Source organism: Bos javanicus, chromosome 13 (assembly GCF_032452875.1).
Source record: "Bos javanicus breed banteng chromosome 13, ARS-OSU_banteng_1.0, whole genome shotgun sequence".
Taxonomy (NCBI): Eukaryota; Metazoa; Chordata; class Mammalia; order Artiodactyla; family Bovidae; genus Bos; species Bos javanicus.
The window spans coordinates 78,212,025-78,238,216 of NC_083880.1; the positions used below are offsets into that span (position 1 = coordinate 78,212,025).

The window sequence follows — 26,192 nt, forward strand, 5'->3', positions numbered from 1 at the left end:
CAAATACACAATAATTTATAAAAATAGAAGTAATGTCTGGGAAGCCGTTGGCATGTTGGTATGCAGGAACAGTGACTGCTATTATTATCATGTCTTCTTCTCATTTCTGGTAGGAGTGAATCACTTACTCCTGAAGTTTCCTAAAGAGGCAGTGGACCCTGGAGCCCTTGCCCAGCTCTGGCATGCCTTTCTTCTTCTTCTCTCTTTCCAGCTTCATTTCAGTGTCATTGACCCATAACACCGGGTAAATTTAAGGTGAACCCCGTGTCGATCCCGTGTTGATTCACCAGAGGAGCCTGAAGGGCCACAGTTCTGGGGTCGCCAAGAGTCGGACATGACTGCGTGACTTTCGTGTGTTGATTGGATATACTTATAGATCTCAAAATGATTGCCACCAGAGGCTCAGCTCGCACCTCCGGTGGAGGCCTTTCTTCTGTCTCATCATTCTTTCTGGTTGTTGTTTTTCCCTCTTTGGTCGCTTGGAGTGGCATTCGGGATCTTAGTTCCCCAGGGATCAAATCCATACCTTCTGTGGTGCAAGTGTGGAGTCTTAGCCACTGGACTGCCAGGCAAGTCCCTTCCCCATCATTCTTAGGGATTCTGGAAGGTGAGTGTGTGGGGTGGGCGTCCATGGGTCTGTGATGAGGGCAGGTGCCGCTTCCTTCTCTTCCCCGCCCCCCACCCACCCCGCTTCTTTCTATCTGCAGACTCTTCAGCAGAAGGAAGCACCCAGATTCCGAAGGTCTTTCAGGGACACTGAGAACGTGTGAGTCCTCTGGCGTGTGTGATATGGGTGGGGGCTGGGGGGAGGAGCAGTTCATTGTATCAGAAAGGGGGGTTCTCAGGGCGCTTGAGGCTGAGCCCTAAAACAGGCTCCCGGTCCCCCCTGCAGTCCCTCCTGTGTCACCAGGGCGGGACTTCCAGGCTCCTTCCCATCTCCCCACCTCCACAGACTCCGCCTGATCGTTCACACCCCGTCCTCTCCTGCCCTGATCGTGGTGGTCACCCCTTCCCTGGGTCCCCTGCTTCCACCCTGGGCCCCTTGGTTGGTTCTCTACCCGCAGCCAGAGGTGCCCCTTGGAACCGAGGCAGTCCGTGTCCCTGCCCTGCTCAGCGCTCTCCCAGGACCCCACCTCACTAGGAAGCTCCACCAGGTCCTGTGAGGCCTGGTGTGACCAGGTCGTGTCGCCACTCTGAGCAGGCCTCCCCCACCACCATCCCCACCTCGCCTTCTTGGGGCTCCGGGTTGGGGGTCAGCTGGCCCCCAGCAACCTGCCCTGCCCATGGCTCCCTGTCTCTACCCTCCAAGCCCTTTATCTCAGTTTGGAGAAACACAGCCATGGATCCGCTCACGTGAAGAATGCCTGTGTCCCCTCAGGCTATCCGCTCCAGGAGGGGAGCTGGGCCTGGGGGCTGTACCCCGGTGCCTGGAACGGTTTTTGGCACTCAGCATACAGCAGGCGCTCAGTGGGTGCTTGTCGAATGAGTGAGCGTTAGTGCTGTAAAGTCAGACCGTGCAATCTTTGCAAGGTTCTTAAAATCTCTCCTGCAGTGGAGAGTTGGAGACTCGGAGGCACGGAGACTCAGGGGCTCTGGGGTCCCTCTGCCCCCTTCCCCAAGCCCGGCTCGGTGGGCCCCTCTCTGTCTCCCTCCGTCGCTGGGTCTTCCTCTTTGTTGCTCCGTCTCAGCGTCTGTCTGTCTGTCTCGTTCCCCTCCCTCCCGCCACCTCTCCCCTTCTCTCTGTCTCTCCGTGGTCTCATCGCTCCCCTTCTCTGTCTCTCTCTGCTCTCTGCCTTTTCTTTCCTCTCCTCCCCTCCGCTCCCTCCTCTCGTCTGTCTTCTCTCTGTTTGTTCTGTCTCTATCCTGTGTCTCTCTCGGTATCTCTGTCTGTCCTCTCTGAAGCTCCCCTCCTCGGGCAGCAAGCCAGCTCCTGTTGCAGGTTGCTTTCCCGCTTTTCCAGCTGCCATCTGCACCACCAAGGGGCCCCCCACAAGGGTGACAAAGTTGGTCTGTCCTGTAGTCCTGCGAGGCACATAAGGGAGCCAGGAAGCCTGGTGCCGGGCAGGGAAGCTCTCAGCAACCTTCTCACCAAGTGACTCGTCGAAGGAGACAACCTGGCTGTTCCCTGGGCCCTGTTCTTCTTGTCTCTCCGAAGAGAAGAACAATCTCAGGGACTTCTTTTATTGGTCTTCCAATCTTCCTCTTATTTATTGGCTTGTAGTGATGCTCAGAGAAGTTTATGGCGGGCGGATCTTTACCCACATGGTTTCCATGGCGGCAGGAGCTGTCCTTTGCCGGGAGCTGACCGCATGTGGCACCAGGTTGGGTATGTTCCCTGGCTGACGCCACTGTCTGTCCTGAGCTCAGCACTCAGGGCTGTATCTGCCCCGCCAGGCCTCGTTTCAGGAACATGAACTCACTAGGCTGCCTCTAGTCTCTTAGCAGTGTAATCTGTTTGGGATGCTCTTCCTTCTATCTTTGGCCTACTTAAACTACTACTTCTTCTGATTCTTGCCCAGACAACTGCCTCCACCAGGAAGTTCTCCCTATTTTCCATCACTTAGCACAGTTGTAATTATTTATTTGCTTTCAGCCCCCACAAGGCTCCCCACCCCACCATCTGCACTTAGATTCCCCTGTCCATCCTTCCGCATGGGAAGTTGGGAGGCCCCTGCCGGTGAGTCAGCAAAATTCTCCTTCCTCTCTTGGCACTTTCTCTGGGGAAATAGGGAGCTGGCTTCCTCCAAGGGGGAGTAAGTTCAAGGATGCATAGGTAGAGGGGAGGTGGACAGGGCCTCTCCCCGGCCGCTGGACCAGTCACTCAGCCCCAGACAGCTTTTCTCCATCTTCATCTCCATGACAACCCCTACCTGCCTGAGCCACCATTGACATGCTCTCCTGGTCTTCCTGCTCCACCCAGAGAGGCCAGAGGGAGCTTTTCACAAGCCAGATTTAACTTCCAATCTGTCTTGCTACGAAATCTTCCATGACTCCCAGAATAAAGTCCAGCCTCCTCAGGGGGTCTACAAGCCCTCTGTGGCCTGATCTTGCTTTTTTCCCTTCACACACCAGCAATACCCAGCTCCTTGTCTCTCCCTGTCTCCAGATTTTTGCACTTGCTGTTCCCTCCAGTTTGAACACTGTTCCCCCAGATGGATGAGAGCTGCAAGGTTCACTCTCTCTGACCTGCTCCAGGCCTTTGCCCAGGTGATCTTCCCGGCGAGGCCTTTCCTGACTGAACTATTCCCTTCCCCCGTCCCTCCCTTTCTTCTTCCTGTAACCTTGACGCCCGGGACAGGGCACACAGGTCACCAGTTCATCTTCCTTCTCATCTCTCTCCCTCGTGAGAGTGAGGGAGCTGCCAGCTCTCAGGGGCAGGTCCTTGGTCAGTATTGTTCCCTGCTGTCTCCCTGGCAAGCAGTGGGCCCAGGGCTGTGTGGCTGTGGGGCCAGACAGTCCTGGTTTTGAGTTCTGGCTCAGTCACGTCTTGACTTTCTTCTTTCTGGGTCTTGGTTTTCTCACCTGAGGAATGGGAACAAAAACCTAGAATTGGAGTAAGGGTGAAATAAAATCCTGTGTGTAAGGGAAAAAAGGAGGGAAAAAAAGAATGAAAATGAAAACTCATCATTCCTTGTTTTGGAGAAATGGGTGAGTCCATTCTGGTCTGGCCACACCATGGACTACCATGCAGCCGTTAAAAAGAATGACTCATGGTTTTCCCAGGTGCCTTGTGTGGCTAATCTTTTCTGTTTGTTTTTAAACATTCTTAGTTACACAGGCATTTTTCTCCCTAGGGTTTATTTTTTAACTGAAAAATTTCAAGGAAAAGTACAGTGTATACAGTATTCTTGTTATAGCTTAATCACTCAGTCTTATCTGACTTTTTGTGACCCCATGGACTGTAGCCTGCTAGGGTCCTCTGTCCATGGGATTCTTCAGGTAAGAAGACTGGAGTGAGTTGCCAATTCCTTCTCCAGGGGGTCTTCTAGGCCCAGGGATGGAACCCACGTCTCCTGAATTGGCAAGCGATTCTTTATCCCTGCCTTTGTTCTCAGGAGGAGGAATATAGACATTCATATTTTTTATAGTTAAAAAAAGTATGATGAAATTCACAAAACATAAGTCATTTGGTGGTTTAGTCACTAAGCCACGTCCGGCTCTTGCGACCCCATGAACTGTAGCCCTCCAGGCTCCTCTGTCCATGAGATTTTCCAGGCAAGAATATTGGAGTGGGTTGCCATTTCCTTCTCCAAGTCATTTGAATTAATCACTGATTAGTTAACGATGTTAGAGTGTACAGTGAAGTGGCATTTAGTACATTCATTGTGTTGAGCAACCCTCTTCTCTATGTAGTTCCAAGACACATTCACCGCCCCCCAGAAAAGAGACCCCTACCCATTCAACAAGTCACTCCTCGTCCCAGCCTGCTCCCAGTCGCTGGCAACCTCTGCTCTGCCTTCTGTCCGTATGGGTTAATCTGTTCTGGATATTTCATACAAATGAGGTCACACAATACATGACCTTGCGCGTCTGGCTTTTCAATGGGCACAATCTTTCTGAGGCTCCTGCAACGTGTCTCAGTTCTTCATTCCTCTTCGTGGCCAAATAATGCTCTGCTGCGTGGATATAGCACGTTATGTTCACGCATCCATCTGCTGATGGACACTGAGGTGCTTTCACCTTTTGGCGATTATGAATAACACTGCTAAGGACACCTGAGCGCCAGTCCTTGTTTTGCATCTTCCTGAATGAGAAAAGCAAGATGCCAACAAACAACGTGATCCCCATTTGTTAAAAAAAAAGACAGATAAAGAAATCCTTTGTCCGGCCGGAGCCTGCACAGGATTTTGATGCTTACAGAAGAATATTGCAGGATCCCATTCTCAGCAGTCAACATGGTGAGAGAGAGGGCTTCTGCAGAAAAGGAAAAGCAAAAAAAAAAAAAAAAAAAATGCGGCTAGATGCCAAACCAAAACAGTGCACACAAAATAATTCCATTTAGGCATGTGTGACAAGTTACACACTGAGTCATTGTGTATGTTGGTATTAAAAACACACACAAAATAAAACACCAACCCCGCACCCCTCCAAGTATTCTCTGCAAAAAGGGTTGGACAGGGGCCTGGGAAGATGAGGAACTAAAGAGGAGAGAGTACCTCCAGGAGCCTGCTCTCCGGAGAGTGTCCCCTGTTTCCCCTGCCCGCCCCCCCCAGATTGTGAGGTCCCAATGGAGCAAGATTCCCTCAGTGCAGCCTGCTCTCTTAACTGAGGGGTCCCAGAGGGGTCCCAGAGGCACACAGCGGTCCTGCTTGGGGGCCCCTCTGCAGTGATCCCCCATGCAGTTCCCACTTCCTGCAGGGAGGTTCAAGCCAAAGAGAAAGAGGGAAGGAGCCCAGAAGGAGTGAGCAGAGGGTGAGTGTGGACCCTCTGACCTCCGCTGACCTCAGGGCGTGCCCTCAGGACCCCGGATGGGCTGGGCTTCCTGCCTGCTGAGTTTGCTTTCTCTCTGGTCCTCTCGTTCTTTCTTTAGAAAACATATATCAACCGCCCAGAACTTGGTAAGAGATAGTCTAATGAGCCCCAGGCCGCCGTCACCTGGCTTCCTCACATCTCAGCACTGGGCCATGTTTATATCATGTCTGTAACACTGAGGGGCTGGCAGGAAACAGACCCTTCTGGAATGGAGCACCCCAGGGAGGGTTTACTAAGGAGACTTTTCAGGCAGGATTAAGGGAATTCGTGAGGAAAGATGCGGTGTGGGACTGGCCGCAGCGGGGAGCTGATGCTTGCTGCACTGAAAGGGTCCTGGCAGGAGCTGAGACCTTCCAGGACAGCCTGCATGGAGGGAGCTGTCCCCACACTGCCCTTGCCCTCCCCGCTGGGTCTCTGATGGTCCCTGCATTCAGGGAAGCCCCCAGGAAGCCGAGAGTGGGGCTGGTGGCATCCATGTGGGTCTGCTTCCCAGGCACATATTAAGATGGGAAAGGCGCCGATCAGGAGGGATTAAGAGGACATGTGTTGAATTCCCTGGTGACCCAGTGGTTAGGGCTCCATGCTTCCACTGCAGGGGCCACGGGTTTGATCCCTGTTCAGGGAACTGGGTTCCTACAAGCCACGCAGTGTGACCAAAAAAAAAAAAAAAAAGGCATGTGCATCACTTTACACCCCTACTCCACTCTGTGGCAGCCCCTGGTGTTGCTCTGATTTCAGTTCTGGCCCCTGGGATGTGATGGGTGATGTGGTTGAGTGGGCAGTCCTTACACTTAATTCCCTTTTTGCAGCTGCTACGTGCCTGCTGGTAACCTTTGTCATTTTCAAACTCTGGTTTTTTAAGCACCTGGTAGTTGAGCAGTTAACCTGCTGAGGAGTGTTTCACACGGCTGATAACCTGAATCGTCTCCTCACCAAGGTGTGGAGAGCAGCGGGGTTTTGTGTAAGGCCGGGCTGGAGCTGGACTTGAACTTGGAGCAGTTGTTGGGGAAATCCTAGCCCTTAGCCATGACATCCTCTGCCCTATAGTTGCAGCTTCTTCCTTCTCTACTCTGTGAGGTTCCCAGGAGAACCTCCTACTGACAGGATGTGATGCCTGGCTCCAGCTGAGGGTCCAGGGTACCCTGCCCACCTCCTGGGAAAGGCTCTGCCACTTTCCCCTGTGTCAGCTTGGGGGAGGATTTGATGCTCCAGGACTCAGTTTCTCCACCTGGAAAATGGGCGTAGTGTGAGCCCCTCCACAGGGAAGTTGTGAAGGTTTGGTGAAGTGACGTGCAGGAGGGCTGGGGCTGGGCACACACAGGAGGCGGCCCAGTGGGCCCTGCTGGGTTTCTGATTTCCCCGGAGACGCCTCCTGGGGGCCGGATCTCCAGGTGGAGGAAGGGCGAGGCCAGGCCCTGCGAGCCTGGGGGGCCTGGTCCCAGGACAATGCAGAGCATTGAGTTCATGCCAGCCCAGGTTTGGGGTTAGAAAAATAGGAGCGTGATCTGGCCAGGACTCAGACAAAGGCCTGGGGGCTGGTCGACTAGGGGCATCAGGTTACCCCTGCCACACAGTCGGCTCCCCCAGTAGCTCGTGGGGGTGTGTGCTTTCCCCCAAAGATTATAATTAAATGACTGATCAGGGCCCCTGGCTGAGGCCTTGGCAGGAGGGTTTCATTACAGGAAGGACTGCAGGTCCAGGGCTTCCAGGCCTGGGGAGGCGTGTCCCTGTGACAGTAATAACACGAGCAGCAGTGATCATTCAGCCTGTGGAGTGCTTCCTGCCGGCCGGGCCCCAGGTGAACAAGGCCGCGTGCCTCGTTTCTCTTGCAGCCCTGAGAGGCAGGCCCCAGGTCCCAGATAGGCAAACAGGGACTCGGAGACGCTTCGGAGCCCCCGGCTCACCTGGGGGTCACCCCCCTCACCCCTTCAGCAACGTCGGGGTGAGGGGGTGCAGAGTTGCCTCTGTGTTCTCTTCTAGAAATGCGAATCACCTGACCTCATCGAGTTGTTGTGAAACTGAGTGGGCACGCAGGGAGGACGCAGAAGATGCCCCTTCTCTTCCTTCCTTTTTACCAGAATGAAGGAGGGCCAGGCTTTCGGGAGCTCATCCCAGGAACGCCCTGTTCCTCACCCACCACCTCTTTCTGTGTGTGTCAAGGCCTACAGACGACATGCAGAGAGTGCAGGGAGGCTTCAGAGGAGGCTGCCTTGGGGCAATTTTTGCCAGGGAGGAGATGGTGAGAGTCTGGTCTGGGCAGAAGCAGCAGTCAGATCCAAGAGACAGTCTGGAGAGACAGTCTAGAGAGCACTGCAGGGCCTGAGTTAGACCGTGAAGCTTGAATTTCAGCTCTTCCATGTCTTTGCTGTGTGGTCACTGGACCTCACTGGTCTCAGTCTCTAACCCGTAGAATAGGTGTGTGAGGAAAAAAGCCTTGCCCAGAGGGCTAAAGAGAACAGTGCCCAGCTGTTTAGCATTATGTGCCACGTAAGGTAATTCTTAATAGATGCTATTTTTTTTTTCACTTCCTCCAGGAAGCCCACCCTGACCTCCTCTGGCTCTTGAGGTGACCTGGACTTCCTCTGTCGAAGAATGTTGCCTCTTTCACGTGCTAATTTCCCATCCCAAGCTGGACCCCCTGACTGGGACCCCAAAGAGGGCTGTATCTCCAGAGGCCGGCAAGAACCCAGCACAGGGCAGCCATGGGGGCCAGGTGTTGGGTGAATGATATCACTGAGCACCTGTTGGGTGCCGAACCCTTCACACACGAGTCCGGCGTTTAACATCTTTCTTCTGGAATGCTGGCTTTGCCAAGACTAGTGCATAGCAAGCACTCCAGGATTACGTGATGGAAGTGCTGAGATGAACTGTCACTCAGAGGAAAGAAGACTTCCTGAGGATGGGGCCTTAGCAGACTGAGCTCATGAGACAGTAAAAATAAGAAGAAAATAATAATTGTCACTATTTATTATGATCCGGGATCATTATTTATTATCATTATTTATTATGATCCCGGATCGTAATAAATGGTTCATCTTCCCAGGGGGTTAGTACTGCTCTTGTGCCCATCTCACAGATGGGGGAACTGAGGCACAGAGAAGTAAAAGTAGAAACCCCGAGTCACACAGTCAGTGAGTGGCAGAGCCAGGATTAGACCAACGCTGTTTGTCTGAGGAGACTGTCCTGAGCTTATTACAACACACCTTTCAAAAAGAGAAGTGCTGACGGCTGTACCCATTTTGCAGATGAGGAAGCAGAGGTTCTGAGAAGCGAAAGGGCTGGCCCGTGTCTGGAAGCAGAGATGGTGGCTCAGCTGGAGACGCCCAAGGGAGCGCCCCAGCCTCCTGGGTTAGTGCTCTAAAGGAGGGGGGAGCTGTCCCCTGCCTGTTCTTGTGTCTGGCCAATACCCCAACCTCTGTTTACCCAGCCCAACACCCAAGAGCTGCCTCTTCCGCCTGCCCTGGAGTCTCGGGTGCCTTCACAATAGGATTCTCTGTCTGTGCAGCTGGTTTTCATTCAAGCCCTTTGTGCTGAAAATAAAAAAATGAAAAGAAAACTTGGCTCCTCCCCCCTGCTTTGCTTCCCAGGGAGAGAGGATCCCAGCCTTTTCTTTCCCGCATTCTGGGGCCCAGAGATGTCCATCGTCTGTCCAAGATCACACAGCAGGGTTGGAGCCAGGACCTGGCCGTGGGCTTCTCATCCAGTGCTCTGCTCACGGTCTCCGGCCTCTGGCTTCAGGGCCGGTCACCCCTTCCTGGCCCCTGCATCTGCCTGTTCCTGACTCCGTCTTCCAGGCCTGCGGGGAGCAGAGGAAGTGGGGCTGATGCTCCCCTAGGCTCTTGACGTGCCGGGCGCCCTGCCCCCCGCAGATCACAGGCTGCTCACTGCAGTGCAGTGAGGTCTTGTCACGCCCCTCTGAACAGAGTAGGAAACCAAGGCTGCGGAAGGCAGAGGGCCTGAGGTCCCGCAGCTGGGGAGAACGGAGCTGGGATTAGAGCTCGTGCTCCCACGGCTGAGTCGCTGCCGCACCTGGCACCTCATCTGGGGCCCTTGATGGAGGCCCTGGCCCTGGGGATGATGGAGGATCCTGGAGGGAAGTGGGAGCCTGGGCAGGCCCAGGGCCCTGGAGCTGAGTCAGACAGGAACAATGGGTCCTCAGAGGTGGGGGTGGCCCTGGGTCAGGCGGGAGCTGGAGCCGGGGGCCGCAGGGTGCAGCGGCGGGCGGGCCCGGGGGACTCAGCACCTCCCTTCCCTTCCTCCAGCTCCTGGGTCAGGACAGAGGTCACTCGGGGCCCCTTGGCGGCCACACCTGGACAGACCCAGGGCTCCAGCAGGAGGCAGGATAGGAGAGGCCAGGCAGGCCCCATGTAACGGGGATGGCTGATGCCCGCACACTCGTGTTGGCTGAGCACTGGCTGCAGGCCAGGCGCTGTGCCGAGGGCCGTCCTGGGGCTCCCCACCAGCCAGGGGCTGCGACTATGATTCACACCCTTTCGCGGGTGTGGAAACTGAGGCCCAGAGTGGCCCTCGACGCTTGCCTAGGGCCACACAGGGACCAAGAACTTTGGAAAGTGGGGTCCTCGGGAGTGAGCTGCCTGCCCCAGGAGGCATACAAGCAGGGGCGAAGGGAACTCAGTGGGGGTCAGTGAGGACTTGGAGGGGAGTTAGGGTGTTTCGTGGAACGTGGGGCCAGGGAAGCTCTAAGTTGGGGAGCGAATGAAGCCTCTTGAGCTGTTTGTTGTGGGGGATGAAGCAAAATACCGGGAGCTCTGGATTAGAAATGTGCCTGGTATGCAGGAGGTGCTGAGTGGATGGGCGCGTCCTTCGTAGACCACCTACCACTCGCAGAAACAGCGGCTCACACTCACGGAGCCTGCCACGGACCAGGCCCTGTGCCTGGGCATTGTTGAGCCCCCTTTATCTCGGCCACTGTGCTGAGTGCTCGTGGATTCTTGAGACTCAGGACACGTCAGATGGACACCTGCTGTCCTTTTTTAATTTTTTTTTTAATATTTATCTGTGTGGCTGGGCCAGTCTTAGTTGTGGTATGCAGGGTCTTCGCTGCGTCATGTGGGATCCTTTGTTCTCTGCTCTAACCCCACATCCAAGCCATGGAGGCTCTCTAGTTACAGCTCGCGGGCTCCAGACCTCGGGGGCTCAGTAGTTGTGACATGCGGGCTTACTTGCCTCATGTGTGGGATCTTAGTTCCCTGATTAGGGATGGAACCTGCATCTCCTGTGTGGCAAAGTGGATTTCTTACCACCGGGCTACCAGGGAAGTCCCGATACCTGCTGCTCTTATCCCTATTGGCGGATGAGGACCTGGGAGGCAGTCAGCATGGCTGGGTGCGTGAGCTGGTGTTTCTCTGCTGTGTGGCCGTGGGCAGCTGCTAAGTTCCCTGGGGCTCGGTTTCCCCCATCTGTACCATTAGATATGTCTACCCATGTCATCCTGGACTTCTAGAATGAAGTTTTAAGTGTCATCCTAGGTGAGGGTTTAAGTATCTGTGAGGCTGGCTTTTTTCTCTCCCACGGACCAGAGAAAAATGCTGCCCTAAATGAAATCCTCTAAAAGACTCTTTTAAGGCCTTCTCACACCTCCTCTCTATTTTCTCCCATCTCAGGGTTCCTTCTCATTTTCCTCTTATCCCGATGAGATCTTCCATGCCTGGAAAAGTAAAGACATTTAGCTAAACCTTATAACAAGAGTCTGGGCTCTGGGTTAATTTCTCTCCCCTTCTTTTTTTCCTCATGGGCCCTTGTGGCTGCTGTGGCACCAGTCATCACATCCCCATGACCACATCCTGACCAGGAAAGGAAGGGGGCTGGGCAGGAAAGAGATCTTTTTCATCTAGAATTTCACTCTTTTATCAAACAGGAAAATATTGTCTAAATGTCCCCGTAGACTTCCCCTCATGTCCCATGTGACAGTGGAGTCACATGTTTGCCTTTAAGCTGGGAAAGAATGCCTGTGGCTGACTTCAGACCAATCAGAACACAGTCTCTCCGTCTGCCCCAGAGAAATCTGGGCTCTAAAGGTGATGGGGGCTCATCTGGGCTGGCCGGCAGTTCCAGCCTCACCAACATCCCACATCCAGGCTGCAAAGGTGGGCTGGGTTTGCCGGGACGTCTCTTACTTGTCCCTTGAGTCACTCCTCGCACCTTGGCACTGTCTTCCCAGGGCTGCAGAGGCTGGTCTCTCTGGTTCTCCTCTGTCCTCCCCGCCTGTTCTTTCTCAGGCCTCAGAAATGGCCCTTGAAGGGGAGCGGAACTCTCTCCTGCCTTCACCTGACCCCATGCCTGGTGAGCTCAGCCACACAGGGCCTCTCATTCTTGACCAGGTCTCCCCAGGCCCTGTCTGCATGTCCATCGATGGCTCAGGCCACTCGGTCTGCCTGAGACCAGTTTCTTCCTCCTCCCGGTTCTCTGTCTTGCTCAGTTTCCCAAATCAGAGACATAGATGTCATTTAATTCCCTGCATCTTCCCCGGCTCAGAAAACGACACTGCCCCCAACCCAGGAGGGGATCAGCTCTCAGACCCTGGAGTCACTCTCAGCTCGCTCTCACCCCACATCCACTCCATCAGAAATCCCGCTGGCTCTGCCTCCTGACTGGATCCAGACTGCGGCCGTCTCTCGCCTCTTCTGCCAGCACCTGGTCCCTCTTCATCCCCTCCTCCCTGCTGCCACCTTCCAGAAGGACCCTGTTAGAACTTCCATCAGCTCACCGCTGCCCGTTTCACAGCCCTCCCAGGCCCCCGCCTCCCTCCCCGCCCCGCAGACCCTGCCTCCCACCGCCTGCCCTCTGGCCACAAGGACTTTCGTATGCACCTCCTTAAACACACCAAGTTTTCCGCAGCCCGTTCCCACCTTTGCCTTGCTGCAGCTCACTCTGGGACACTGCCTTCTGGACCTTTCTCTGACCTGCTCCCCTCCTAACTCAGGCCTCTGCTCCCGCAAGGGTCCTCCCAGTTCACCCACAGCGACAGCCCCCCCACCCTCCTCTGTCCCTGACTCTGATTCGTTTTTCTGGTGAGCTTGCCATTCTCTCTCTCTCTACTTATCTGGTCATCTGCTCAGTGTTTTCTGCCCACCCTGAACTCACTCTGAAGGTGAGCTCTAGCAAGTGGGAATGGCGTCTTATTCACATGGAGCCTGGCACACAGTAGGTGCACAAAACACTGTGGGTTTTTAAAAAAATTTTTGTTTTAATTTTATTATGATCAAAAAAAAATTTAACCGTACGATATGGCCAGTGAGCTCTTAGTTCCCTGACCGGGGATCGAAGCCGCGGCCCCTGCACTGGCAGAGCAGAGTCTTAACCACTGGGCCACCAAGGAAGCCCCAGAACACTGCTTGGCAACAGTCTCGGCAGCTGCTCAGAGGTGCGGCTTGTGGGGTCCCTGCGGCCGAGGTAACTTCCGGCTGAGAGCTGACGGGTCCCTCTCAACCCAGGGCACTGCCTAGATCTGCCAGCGTTGGGGGACAGTGAGGGAGGGGTCCAAGAGGTGGGGCGAGCGCCCCTGAGCCTCCCTTCTGCCCAAAGCAAAGGGGAACAGAGCCCAGAACTTATCGTAGCCTGGGCCATGACACTTGGCAGGAATGGAATTTAGGAATGTTCCGTTCACCCTCCGTGTTCCCTTTGGGAACATCTTGTCCGATGGTTTCCTTTTCTTTTCCTTTTTCTCTGAGCCATGGTACCCACTGTTCGAAAGAAGATCCCATGGCGGTGGCCCACATCGCCCAGGGGCAGGCTCAAACTCTGGCCCGTAAGGTGGAAATTGGCCACGGCCAAGTTCCCCTCGGGGATTCCACAGGAAGGACACAGCCCTCCCCGACCGAAGCGGATGTACGCACTCTGTGCCATCTTCCCAGCACTAGGTCCCACCAGGGGGGAGGCCGGGCTGGTGTTTGGGGGCTGCACTAAGGGAGCAGGGCTGCGTCTGAGCAGACTCAGACCCTGGGGGCACTGCTAACCCACATCTCCCCCTCCTGGCACGCCTACCAGGTCAGCTCTTCTCGCTCTGAGACTTGATTTTTCTGCTGAGCATGTATGGTTGAATTCCTGTTAAAGTGCCTAAGTTGGGACTGCCCTGAATAGAACATGAGTAAAAGGGGGAGGACTGTTCTGCTTGAAGTCAGGGATGGGAGACCTCCCGGCCTTGACTTATGTTGGAGGCTGGCTCCAAGGCTCGGCCCTAGAATATCAGGCTCAGGGGAAGCCAGTCTGAAAGCCCACGATTGAGGTCCATCCCTTTGGTTTCTGTCCAGGAAAGGAAGTCTCTCTCTCTCTCTCTGCTGAGAGCTGAGGGAGGGGACAGGTCGGGGTGGGGGCTGAAGCAGCCTTCCTGGGAGAGGGGCTCTGGGCAGGGCAGCGGTGGGGCTGGGCCCACGGCCAGAGCGGGAGGTGGGAGAGGGCATCTGGAGGGCACGCGTGTCTGTTGCCACATTCATTCTGCATTTGCCATTTATTTATTCATTTGTTCAACAAATATAAACACCTCCTCTCTGCCAGGCACCAGGGAGACGATGACCACTGCCCCAGGGAGCCCACAGCCCAGTATTGGAGCTGGATGTTAATCAAATCACCCTCGGAAACATCCGTTTATGACTGACAAGCCTGAGGTGATTTCAGGACCTGTAACGGGGCTTCCCTGGCAGCTCAGCTGGTAAAGAATCCACCTGCAATGCAGGAGACCAGAGTTCGATTCCTGGGTGGGGAAGATCCCCTGGAGAAGGGACAGGCTACCCATTCGATTATTCTTGGGCTTCCCTGGTGACTCAGATGGTAAAAAATCCGCCTGCAATGTGGGACACCTGGGTTGGGGAGATCCTCTGGAGGAGGGCATGGCAACCCACCCCAGTAATTCTTGCCTGGAAGATCCCCATGGACAGAGGAGCCTGGCAGGCTACAGCCCATGGGGGTCACAAAGAGTCGCCCATGACTGAGTGGCTAAGCACACAGTGGGGCAGGAGGGTTGAAACATGACTGGGGAGGTCAGGAACCTAGAAAGAACTGACCTGAGAACTGGAGCGTGAGCAGGGGAAGGACCTGAGGAAGGGAGGAACATGTGTTTCAGCAGTAGGCCCAGCGTGTGCAGAGGCCCTGTGGCAAGGCAAAGCAGAATGAATAAGGGAGTCTAAAAGGACCGTGTAGGGGCTTCCCTGGTGGTCCAGTGGTTAAGAATCCGCCTTCCAATGCGGGGGACACGGATTTGATTCCGCCTGGCGCAAGTCTGTGCCTCCAGCTGCTGAGCCTGCCCGCCGCCACCAGAGAGAAACCCTCGAGCCACAGCTGGCGAGAGGCTCACCTGCCGCAGCGAGGAGCCCACGAGCCACAAGACTGGAAGTAGCCAAACAGATAAATGTGAAAAGCAAGCACAAAATAAAACAAAAGCCCATGAAGCTGGAGCTGTGAGGAGAAGGGGGAGTGAGGAGTAGGGAAGGCTGAGAGCTGGATGGGGCAGGTTCCACGGGGGCAGCAGCCCGCTCTTACACTGAAGGTGATGGAGAGGCTGCCCTTAGGGTAAGAGGGGGATGGGGTCCAGAGGCCCCTCTGCCCACCTCTGCCCTCCTGCTTGACCGCCTGTCATAGCCTGGCCTGGCATCTTTCACGAATTTTCTTGAATCTCCACCACAGACCAACTCCTGGAGGTGTCCGGGGTTGAGCCCACTTGCCAGATGAGGAAACTGAGTCTCTGCATTGTCTCATGGCCCCACCCACTTCCTCCTGCCCAGAGAAAAGAGGAACAGGGAACAGACACCCCCGTGGTCAGCTGGAAAGAGTCTGAGCTGGGAATGGAGAGGGTGGGGCCCTCGGAGGTCCGCGCCCGGGATGGGCAGGGGCCCTGCTTCCGTTTAACCACAGCCGTGTGACATGCCTCAAAAGGGAAGCAGAGGCCGCCTCTCTGCAGCCCCTGTGCCAGAGGGAGTGGGGTAGGGATGCCCTGGGGGAGGGCAGGAGCCTGGGTGAGGTCTCCATCTCCCCCACACCGGGCTGCAAGACTGAGTTCTGGGAGAACTTTGGGGTCAACTAAACCCAGCCGGGTGACCTCAATCAAATCTTGTCATCTTGGCTTCCTCCTCTGTAAACAGAGGATCAGAGTCTCTCCCCAGACTGTTCTCAGGTTTAGCACACCTTGGGGACTGGCTGAATGGCTGGCCAACAGTTGTTAGTTAGACGAGCTAGCGGTATTTTTCTCTCTGAAAAAAGTAGCCAGTTAGATGAAGTACCCATGTATTTGAACTTCCACGATACTTCTTGAGCACTGGGTTCCAGACATTGTCCTGGGTGTTGTGGAGACAGCATCGAGCAGACCAGATATGAATGCATGCAGACGCCCCACCGTGCCTGCTCTGTGGCAGACATCACTAACCCATCACCTTCCCACTGAAATCAGAATTTTACCCAGCCCTGTACACCCTCTGGTGGATGGCACTTAAGGGACCACCTTGTCATTCCCAGGGAGGGACAGTGAATGGGGACTCGGAAGATCCCAGTGAGAATTTCCTTAGGCGATTTACGCTATTTCCTCTCAATTTCAAGAAATATCTGTTAAACACCTACTGTGTGTGGGTGCTGAGGACACAGTGACCAGGTGGGCACAGAGCTTGTCTGCTGGCATTCTGGTGAAGGAGACAGACACACAAGTAAACCAATAAGCAGACAGTTTCGGGGCTTCCCGGGTGGCTCAGTGGTAAAAAATTTGCCTGCCAATGCAGAAGATGCAGGAGATGTGGGTTTAGTCCCTGGGTCAGGAAAATCCCCTGGAGGAGGAAATGACAACCCACTCCAGTATTCTTGCCTGGAAAATTTCATGGATGGAGGAGCCTGGAGGGCTACGCTCCATAGGGTCGTAAAGAGTCAGACACGATTGAGCACACAACCCTCCAGGCCTGGGGGGCTGCTACAATGACATGACCGGAGGAACACAATGCAGGGCATCAGGGGAGACGGCAAGGGAGGCCTGGGGAGGCGGGGGCGGGGGCTCCGGGAGGAGGTGGCATTTCCGGAGACCTAATTCATGAGATGCACCCACCAAGGGGAAATATGGGGGAACAGCGTTACAGGTGGAGGGACCCGAGGGAACTAAGGCCTGAAGTGGAATCAGCTTGGCTTCCTTAAGGAGTAGCAAGTTTTCCTGGGGGGTCCTGGGTGGCGTCGGTGATAGGGAAAGAAGCAGGAGATGGTGTTGGAAAGAGGAAGGGGCCAGGCACCTGGGGCTTGGCGGCCAGGATCTGGCATCTGGATTTTATCCTAACTGTGAAGGGCAGTTGGGGGGTTGAAGCAGGGGTGTGGCTTGCTCGGGGTTATATTTCTGATCCCTCCAGCTGCCATGTGGAAAGGTTGTGTAGGGGACAAAGGTGAAGCAAGGAGACCAGGTTGGAAACAACTGCAGATGTCCAGGCGGGTGCTGATGGCGGCTTGGACCAGCGTGATGGCAGTGAACACAGGGCTAGATGGCCAGGGCTGGCCGGAGGCCCAGGGCTCTGCATTTGGTTTCATTTTTCCTTCTTACACGACCCTCCCTAGGGCTGTGGGTCACTGGACTTTCCCGAGCGTGGCTGAGAGTCCACAGCATGCTGGCGATCTGGCCTTCTCTTTCTCCTGGCCCCCTCCTTGCCCAGCCCTGGACCCCAAACCCTCCTCTCCAAGGGCAAACCCAGCCCGTTACTGTGTTAACGTCTCCCTCAAAGCCCAGACTCTGCCGGTGATCCCCTCAATATACTGCTCCAGGAAGAGCCCTCAGAGTCTGGGCTGATAGGTATAGATATACTCGAGGGTCCCTGATTGCTGAGAAATACCCAAAGACAGCTTGCCAGAGGGCAGCCTCTTTCTTGAGAAAGTTTTCCTCTGATCCAGACTGTTGCTGAGTTGGGGGAGCAGACTTTCTCTCCCTCCTGACTCAGGCCTTAGGGGCTTGGAGGGGCAGTGGCTGAAGAGCTGTACTGAGGCTGCATCTGGGCTCCTAGGAGGGAGAATCATAATTGATTAGCAATGCCTATTGGTGCTGGAAAAACTCTGAGAGTCCCCTGGACAGCATGCAGATCAAACCAGTCAGTCCCAAAGGAGATCTACCCTGGATATTCATTGGAAGGACCGATGCCGAAGCTCCAATACGTTGGCCACCTGATGCAAAGAGCCAACTCATTAGAAAAGACCCTGATGCTGGGAAAGATTGAAGGCAGGAGGAGAAGGGGACGACAGAGGATGAGATGGCTGGATGGCATCACTGACTCAATGGACATGAGTTTGATCAAACTCCAGGAGATGGTGATGGACAGAGAGGCCTGGTGTGCTGCAGTCCATGGGGTCGCAAAGAGTCGGACACGACTGAGCGACTGAATAACGACAGTGCCGAGTGGATTAAGGATGGAGTCTAGGGGTCTTTGTTGGCCTCGCCAGGATGCAGTAGGTCTTCAGGCTTGCCCTCTCCCATCATGCCCCTAAATACCCAAGTATATTGATGCTGCTTGAAAAAACCTCGTGGACTTGCTTTCCTCATCTGTGAAATGGGGATAATGACAATACCCTAGAGGTGGGAGGCTTAGAGGAGAAGCGTCTCTGCTCCCCAGCAATGACGGGAAACAGAGGTGCTGAGCACTGCCTTGTCCAAAGTCGCAGCTGGGAGATGGCTGGGCTGAGATTTGAACTCAGGGCCCCTGAGTCAGGGAGGGCAGGCGGAACAGTTGGGCCGGGGAGGGGAGGATGCTGCCTGGATCTCCCTGTGACCCTGGGCCTCACTTCTCCTTTCTGCCCAGTGTGCTCAGCACACAGGAAGCCTGGCGGGGGCCTCCCTTGCCCATCCCGTCTGCAGCCGGGTGGACACGGGGCCCTGGCGTCACTGGCCGCCCCCCCCAGGCCTCCCACTTCCTGTCTTGTGTAAGACGAGGCGTCCCCGGAGTGGAAGGGGCAGGCGGCGCTGGTGGAGGGGTGGACGGGCGAGGACGGGCCTCTCGGGCAGGGTCAGTGTCCGCGGTTACCGCCAGCCGGCCTGGCCGAGCTCCCACCCCTTCCTCCTCCTCCTCTGTTTCCCCAAAGTTCAGGCAGCCTTGAGCAAGAGGCTGGGGGACCTGGGAGGTCTGACCCAGCCATATCTTGTCTCGACAGAAGCGGCCTGGGCTTGGGTCCTCAGGGAGAGGGTCCCTAATCACCAGGACAACCACAATAATAGTGGCTTCTGTCTACTAAACGCCAGAGACACAGGCCCCCTCTCACTGAAACGCAAATATTTATAGAAGCATCTCCTGCTCCTTGCAGGTGCTGTATTAAGCCCTTTATATCTTTCTGTCCCCTTGAATCCCTGCAGAAAATCCTGCGAGTTGGCTTTTTGATTTTAACGATCCCCTTCTTCAGATGAGGAAACTGAGGCTCTGAGGGGTGGAGGGACTTGCTGGTGATCATGTAACTCGGCTGCATCCCACTGCACGTTGCCGTCTGCATCCCGGGGCCAGCGCGTTCCAGAAGTCGGGAGGCCCACAAGGGAGGGGCATTCAGCCACTGCCCCCTGAGCAGGCTGAGGCGTGCGGGCGGTCTCTGTCAGCCTCCGTTTTCCCGCTGGTACCAGCTCTTGTCTCTTAGGCTTCTGTTTGCGGCTCAGAAGGGCTGCGGCAGGACCAGAGTGGGTGGTGTGGGGAAGAGGAAGGACCTAAGACCCCTCTGGGGGAGCACAGCCCCAGGTCCTTGCGGTGCCCACCTGGGAGCTCACGCTGTGGTCACTGTCCTCACTCTTTCTGCCTGAGGGCTTCCTGGGGCTGTGGAGTGCCGGGCAGAAGGGTGGAAACAGGTGCGTGAGTACGGGTGCATAAATGCGCTTTCTCCCCCAGCTTCCGGGGGGCTGAGCTCACAAAGGTAACCCGCTCACCCTTCCCTTGCCCCACTTCCGCACTCCCTCCCGATGTTTCTGGGGTCATCCTCCCAAATACACAGCTTGCATCCTAATCTTTGTCTTGGGTCGATTTTGCCCAGTTAAGCGAGCAGCTGTACCACTCTGAGGTTAGGAGGTCAGGAATCAAGACCTGAGTTTGAGTCCTGGCACTGCTGACCTTGCCTGCGACCTTGGGAACCAGCCTCCTGTCTCAGAACCTCAGCTCCTCCATCAGTGAAATGGGAACTTAGTACCGCAGATGAGTGATGAGAAGATGGAGCGTGAGGCGATGGGGGCCAGAGCCAAGTTCCCAGCTGCAGGGCCCACAGGGGATGCTGGGGTCACCTCTGAAGGCTTCAGGGTTGGGATGAGTAGGAGCCAGCGGTGGTGTGGGCAGGGAAAGAGGGGAAGGGGACCAGGGTGGACAGAGGTGAGGGGGAAGAGCTGGCCACGAGTCCTCAGCCCTGTTTGGCTGGCAGGGGGAGGTGGGTGGAGGGGACCATGGAGGATGGAGACAGCCTGCTCCATCCCATCTCTGCTGCTTCCTGGGATTCCAGGGAGCCCAGGGGGATGCTTGGGCACAGCAAAGAGCAGCGAATCCACTTATTGTGGGGTGGGAGGTCGGGTGGGTCAGGGGTGCACTGTATCTGCAGAGCTCTCACCAGGGAGAGCATCTCATCTCTGGGGTCTCAGATTCCAGGGCTACTTGTCTGTGGGGTAGGTACCTGCCTCCACTCTTGCCTCTTCACTGAGTCTGTGCTTGAGGCAGGACTGTGGTGGACCTTGCTCAGTGGCTAAGTTGTGTTCAACTCTGCGACCCCATGGACTGTAGCCCACCAGGCTCCTCTGTCCATGGAATTTCCCAGGCACGGATGCTGGAGTGGGTTGTCATTTCCTCCTCCAGGGGATCTTCCTGACCCAGGGATCAAACTGTGTCTCCTGCATTGGCAGGCGGCTTCTTTACCATGAGCCTCCTGGGAAGCCCTAGGTACCCCCTTTTACTCTGGGTGGGTCCTCCTGCCCAGAAGGGCCCCCAACCTCTAGCAAAGACCTGGGGTCTTCCCCACTGTGGTGACGGCATCCCTGGCTGCCCAGGCTCCAGGCCTGAGTTTCACCCTGGCTGGCCCACCAGTGAGCTCGTCCAAGTGTCTGAGGGTCTGTCTCCACTGCCCACCTGATCCAGCACTGCCTTCTCCTGCTGGGACTTTTGCAGCTGCCTCCTCAGGGCTCTTCCTGCCTCCACTCTTGCCTCCTAAGCCAGAGGGATCCCCTGAGAACCCAAGACAGGTCCTGGCCCTCCTCTGCTCAGAATACTCCATGGCTTCCACTGCTCTCAGAGCAGATGCCAAAGTCCTTACAGTCACCCACAGGCTTGGTGGGGGGGTGTGACTCTACCCCGTCACCTCCTAGCCCCCTCTAACGTCCCTCCCTCCCCCACCGCAGCCCACCTGCTCTCCCCCATTTTCTGCTCAACTGTAGCCACACTGACCTCCTCCTTGTGCCACAAATACATCAATCATGCTGCTGCCTCAGGGCCTTTGCACTTGCTGTTTCCTCTGGAATAGAGAACTCTCTTCCTTCAGCTCTCCCCAGGCCTCAGCTCAGAGGGGCCCTTGGCCAGCCCCTCATTTCCATCACCTCAGGCTCTTTTATTTTCTTCCTAGGACTCAGAGCTTATCCTAGAAGGTTACCATACTTGTTTATAATGCTTGTCTGTCTTCTTCCACTGGAACGTCACCATTGTCAAGGAGGGAGTGTTGTCTATTGCTCCTTGCTGTCCTCCAGCCCCCAGCACAGTGCCTGTGCAGAGCAGGTGCCCAGGAAACCCTTGTGAATGAATGAATGACTACTTCCTTGACATAGCAGGGGGCTAAGGCCCAGAGAAAGCCCCATGCGGCTCAAAGTCCTGTGCTCCTTCTCTGGACTCACCTTGGTCTCTGCAGCACTTTGTTGCCAGTGGAGCCACAAAGAAGGAAGGCCAAATTTGGGGTCCTCGGTGTGCATCTCAGCTCCTTCTTGTCTTGTTTCATCCCGTGGGACTGTGGGTAACTTAACTTCCTCGTCCGAAAGTTGGGTCATGTGAAGGTCCCAGAGGCACAGGGTTGATGGCCAGCAGGCTGGGATGGTGTGTGGTGAGGGTTCAGCGCATAATAGGTGCTCAGCAAACAGGAGAGGGGCTGGCTGTGGGGGAGGCTCTGGTCTACAGTCCCCGCCCACTCTGCTCCAGGTCCTGTAATTACCACTCACCCCACTCAGTGGGCTTGAGAGGTTCCACGTGTGGGCAAGCCTGTGGCCAGGGTGCCCGCCTAGCCTTCTGGCAGGTCCCACGGGCACTGTCTGGCCCAGGCCTCGTGGTGGACACGCCAGGCACATTTCCCAGCTCTAGGGCTGCCGCACGTCAGCACGGGCTGGGGGTGGGGGTCACAGGCTCCAGGCTGGACAAACCAGTCAGCCTCCCAGACTGGGCCTCCGGCCTGCCAACTTCCTGCTGGGCTTCCTGAGGCCTAGAGGGGTCTCCACATCCTTCCTTCTGCCTCCTCTGCAGCTGTCACCTCTCACCTGCGCTGGTACAGAAGTCTACATTCTGTCCCTCCAGAACATCCCTCTCTACCCTCAGCCAGACGGGTCCTATAAAACTGTGCATCAGTCCACCTTGCTCCCCCGCTGAGTCACATCCCCAGAGCTCCGAGGATCGAGCTTGAGCTCATCCTTTGGCTCACAAGGCCCCGTATCAGAGGGACCTCCCCTCCCTCCTGCCCCCTCCCCACTCACCCTTCCAGACACGTTGGCTGCCCTGTGTCCCTGAAATGACCCAAGCTCATGCTGCCCCAGGGCCTTTGCACTGGCTGCTCCCCCGGTCTGAAACACTTTTTCCCCAAGTGTCCCCCTTGGACACAGGCCCCCCTCCACCTCCCCTCCTCACCTAGTATTCCATGTCCCTGTCCCTGCTTCATGTTCCCCTGAGAGTGTGCATCACCTTCTGACTCTTTTCGACCCCATGGACTGTAGTCCATCAGGCTCCTCTGTCCATGGGGTTCCCCAGGCGAGACTACTGCAGAAGGTTGCCATGACCTCCTCCAGGGGATCTTCCCGACCCACGGATCAAACCCACGTCTCTTATGTCTCCTGCATTGTCAGGCAAGTTCTTTACCACTAGGGCCACCTATTCTTGCTCGAAGAATCCTATGGACAGAGGCAGCTGGTGGGCTACAGTCCATGGGGTCGCAGAGCCCCACAGGGCCTAACGCACCATTGCTGCTGTTGTTGTCTAGTCTCCCAGTCGGGTCTGATTCTTTGTGACCCCATGGATTGGATTTTCCAGGCGAGCATACTGGGCTGGGTTGCCATTTTCTTCTCCAGGGGATCTTTCCAACCCAGGGATTGAACCCAGGTCTCCTGCCTATGTCTTCTGAAATGCAGGCAGATTCGCTACCTCTGAGCCAGTGGGGAAGCCCTTCCGCCACACTGTAGACTTTCATTATCCACAGAGGCAGTGCTTTTTATTTCTTTTGTTCCCTGTTGGGTCTCCAGTGCTCAGTACAGGGCCGGGAACATGACAGGTGCTTGCCAGTCGAAGAAGGATGCAACTCTGTGAGCTGTTGGCAGATAAAGACACTAAACCACCCAAACGGCACAGAGGTGAAGAACTCGCCCGCCGGTGCAGGAGGCATAGGGAGCCTGGGAAGATCCCCTGGAGAGGAGATGGCAACCCACTCCAGTGTTCTTGCCTGGAAAATTCCACAGACGTAGGAGCCTGGTGAGCTACAGTCCATGGGCCGCCAAGACACGACTAAGTGACTAAACAGTGACACCGTCAAGGACACTGAGGTCCCTCTGGGTAGGTGACCAGCCCAAGGCCACACGGCTAGTCCTAGCTGAAGCCAGACAGGAGCCCAGGTTCATCAGATCCTGGAGCCAGCCTCCTGGAAGCTGCTTCGGGAGGATAGCAGCTGGGATGGAGGATCTGGTGGGAGATGCTGTTGATTCTGCTGCCCCGACAGGCCGGGCAGTGCTCGGGCCGGTCCAGGAGTCCGGGCCGGCCTGCTTGCCGGGCATTCCAGGCTCCATCCCAGGTTCTGAGCTTTCTATTTTGAGCCTCCTAGTCCCAAGGACTGTGTGTTCCCAGCAGGCGGCGCGGGCCAGAGGCTGAGCCTGGGTGTGGCCGTCACCCTATCTGGGGCCTGGTGGTGGCGAGAGCTGGAGCTGGAGCTGGAGCACTGCCAGGGAGCCCGGGGACCCGGATTCCTAGGGGCTTAACCTATTGGCTGCTGAGGCCTCTGACGCAAGTCTTGTTCTCCGCCTGTCTGTCCCCCATTCAAGCTCCTGCTCTGCTAACTTGCAGAGCAAGTACCGACTGCTACCGACCCAACCCACCTTGGATTAAACCCCTCTGACTGGCCCCAGGACTTCAGGGCCCATTTGAATTGTTCTGCCCCTTTACAGCTGTGGGACCTTGGACAGGTCACTAATCCCCTCTGAGCCCATTTCCTTACCTGAGAATTGCGGGCTCTAAGAGTACCTATCTCTTGGGCTTGCTGAGGAGATTCAGTGGGATTAAAGTCAATGGAAGTGCCTTGCACTCAGGAAACTACTCAGTGATTAGCCACCCAGCCCGGAGGCATTTTCCACCCCTATGTCCTTGAGTTATTTCTCCCCTTGCCCTCCTCTCCACCTGGTACTTTTGTGTTCATGGGCATGTTGGTTTCTCAGCTGCCTTCCCACCTAGGACATCAGCCCCTCCAGGGCAGGCAGTTTTATTGGCCTTCACTGCTGCATCCCTTGTAATCCAGCACAGGATCTGGCAAACAGCAGGTGCTCAATAAATGTTGAAAGAATGAATATGTAAATAGTGACCCCTTGGGGAATACAAGCCCTGAGCCCTGAAAGTGTCCTTAGCCTCCTTCCTTAGCCCAGGGAGCGGGTGGGGTGCCTAGGGTCCTTGGGTGCGCGTTGGTTCCAGTCAACAATGACCATACGCTCCATCTGGTCCAGCAAGCAGCCGGCGAAGCGGTCCACTCAGCATCGTCTTCATTTCACAGATGGAGAGAACGAGGGTCAGAGACGGGGAGTCCCTTGTCTAATGTCACACATCGTCTGAGCCAGGGTTCCAACCCAGGACTGTGTGGGGCGTGGATCGAATTTTCCATGGAAAGAGTTGGTGATGGAGAGCGTGGTGGGGTCCGCTGGGGGGCCCAGGGCAGGAAGGAGAGATGGGAGACGTCACCCGCCTTGAGCCCCACCTCCCTTTGCGCCTCTGTTTCCCTTTTGTTCTCCCTGGACCCACCGTCTCGCTCTTTGTCTGTCTCTGTCTCTGTGTGACCCACTGCTCTGGACGGAGTATGGGCAGCACACCCCTGGCTGCAGGGAGGATGCAACCGAGGATCTAGAGCCAGACTCCGCTGCAGACCCCGCGTGGGCCCCAGGGTCTCGGTTTCAGCCTCCAGACTCCAGAGTAGCGAGAACGCCAGGCCCAGTTTCAGGAGATCCGGGCTGGAATCCCAACCTCGTCCTCTCCCCGTCCCATGGCCTCGTTCACTTAGCCTCACGTTGGGTAAAACGGGACCATCGAGCCCCTATCTCATCGGGTTTTGGTGACTATTATTGTCACCATCCCACCACCATGATTATTGTCCCCTTTCTGAAGCCGTAAGTAATGAGGATTTTTGGCCATAACCCATGTGGGATCTTCGCTCCCCAACAAGGGACTGAACTCACACCCTCTGCGCCAGAAGGCAAAGCCCTAACCACTGGACCATCGGAGAGTGTTAGCCGCTCAGTTTGTCCAACCGTTTTCGACCCCATGGACTGCAGCTCCTCTGTCTATGGGATTCTCCAGGCCAGAATACTGGAGAGGGTAGCCATGCCCTTCTCCAGGGGATCTTCCCAATCCAGGGATCAAACCTGGGTCTTCTGCATTTCAGGGGGATTCTTTACCGTCTGAGCCACCAGGGAAGTCCCTGTAATTATTTCTTCTTAAGAAGTGAAGAAAGTGAAATCCAGACTCATTTTACTCATTCATCAAATATTATTGAGTGCCTACTCTGTGCCAGGCATGGTTGGCAAACCACAGCCCATGGGCTAAATCTTGCCTATAGCTTGTTTTTGTAAATACAGTTTTATTGGCACACAGCATGCCCGTTCATTTACTATCATCTATAAAGCCTGTGCCCTACAACCACATGCTGAGGAGTTGTGAGAGAGACCATATGAGCCCCCAGAGTGAAAATATTTACTATCTGGTTCTTTACAGAATAAGTTTTCCAAGCCCTAGATTAACCCATCACAGCCCTGGGAGGAAAAAGCGATCGCAACTCTGATTTTACGTATTAGAAACTTCGTCCAGTGGCTCTCACAAGGTTGGATCTCAACAAACCCTATCTGGGTCTTACTCTTCTTCTCCTGACCTTCAGGGGATGTTGAGTGGACAAATCGAACCTCACACACATACAATATACAAATAACAAACATGGTCCCACACACAGAAGGACAAACCGGAGTGGTCCACCCCAAAACGACATGCAGAAAAACACCCCTGCCTCAGCCTTTCTCCGGGCTCCATCCAGCGGGTTGCTATGGCTGCAGTGAATGGTGAGCGTGAGGCATCTGATGAAGAGCACTTGTGGGCTTCTTAGAAGTGGTGGGGGTCTCACTGACGCCGAAGTCTGCCCTAAAGTCTTAGAGTCTCTCGCCTGGCTTGAGGCTTCGGTCTGGTCCTTGACTGTAGCTCCCTCATCTCCTCCGAGCTGCTTTCCCAGTCTCCCTCCTGCAAGCCTTGGGGAGCTCTAGGTTTGCCTTCCACCTTTTTCTAGGGGACCTAGAGTCACCAAGAGGCCATCCTTCCCACTGCCTAGAG

General features: G+C 55.5%; 2 long non-coding RNA genes across 4 annotated transcripts in view; one reads left to right on the plus strand and one right to left on the minus strand.

Annotated features, from left to right (window-relative positions):
- LOC133259886 (uncharacterized) overlaps positions 1–12,522 on the plus strand; it is a 37,602-nt gene extending 25,080 nt beyond the window's left edge. Inside the window, exon 3 of one of the 3 annotated variants that reach the window (XR_009740564.1) lies at positions 8,007–12,519. This is a non-coding gene — a long non-coding RNA (uncharacterized LOC133259886). Of the gene's footprint in view, positions 1–8,006 lie in introns of all 3 variants that reach the window. The other 2 variants (XR_009740566.1, XR_009740565.1) reach the window with 2 other exon arrangements.
- Positions 12,523–13,716: 1,194 nt separating this feature from the next.
- LOC133259887 (uncharacterized) lies at positions 13,717–23,059 on the minus strand. Its single transcript, XR_009740567.1, has 2 exons — positions 21,269–23,059; positions 13,717–19,077 (listed from the first exon to the last, which is right to left on the minus strand). It is a non-coding gene; the product is annotated as an uncharacterized LOC133259887 (long non-coding RNA).
- Positions 23,060–26,192: the final 3,133 nt, after the last annotated feature.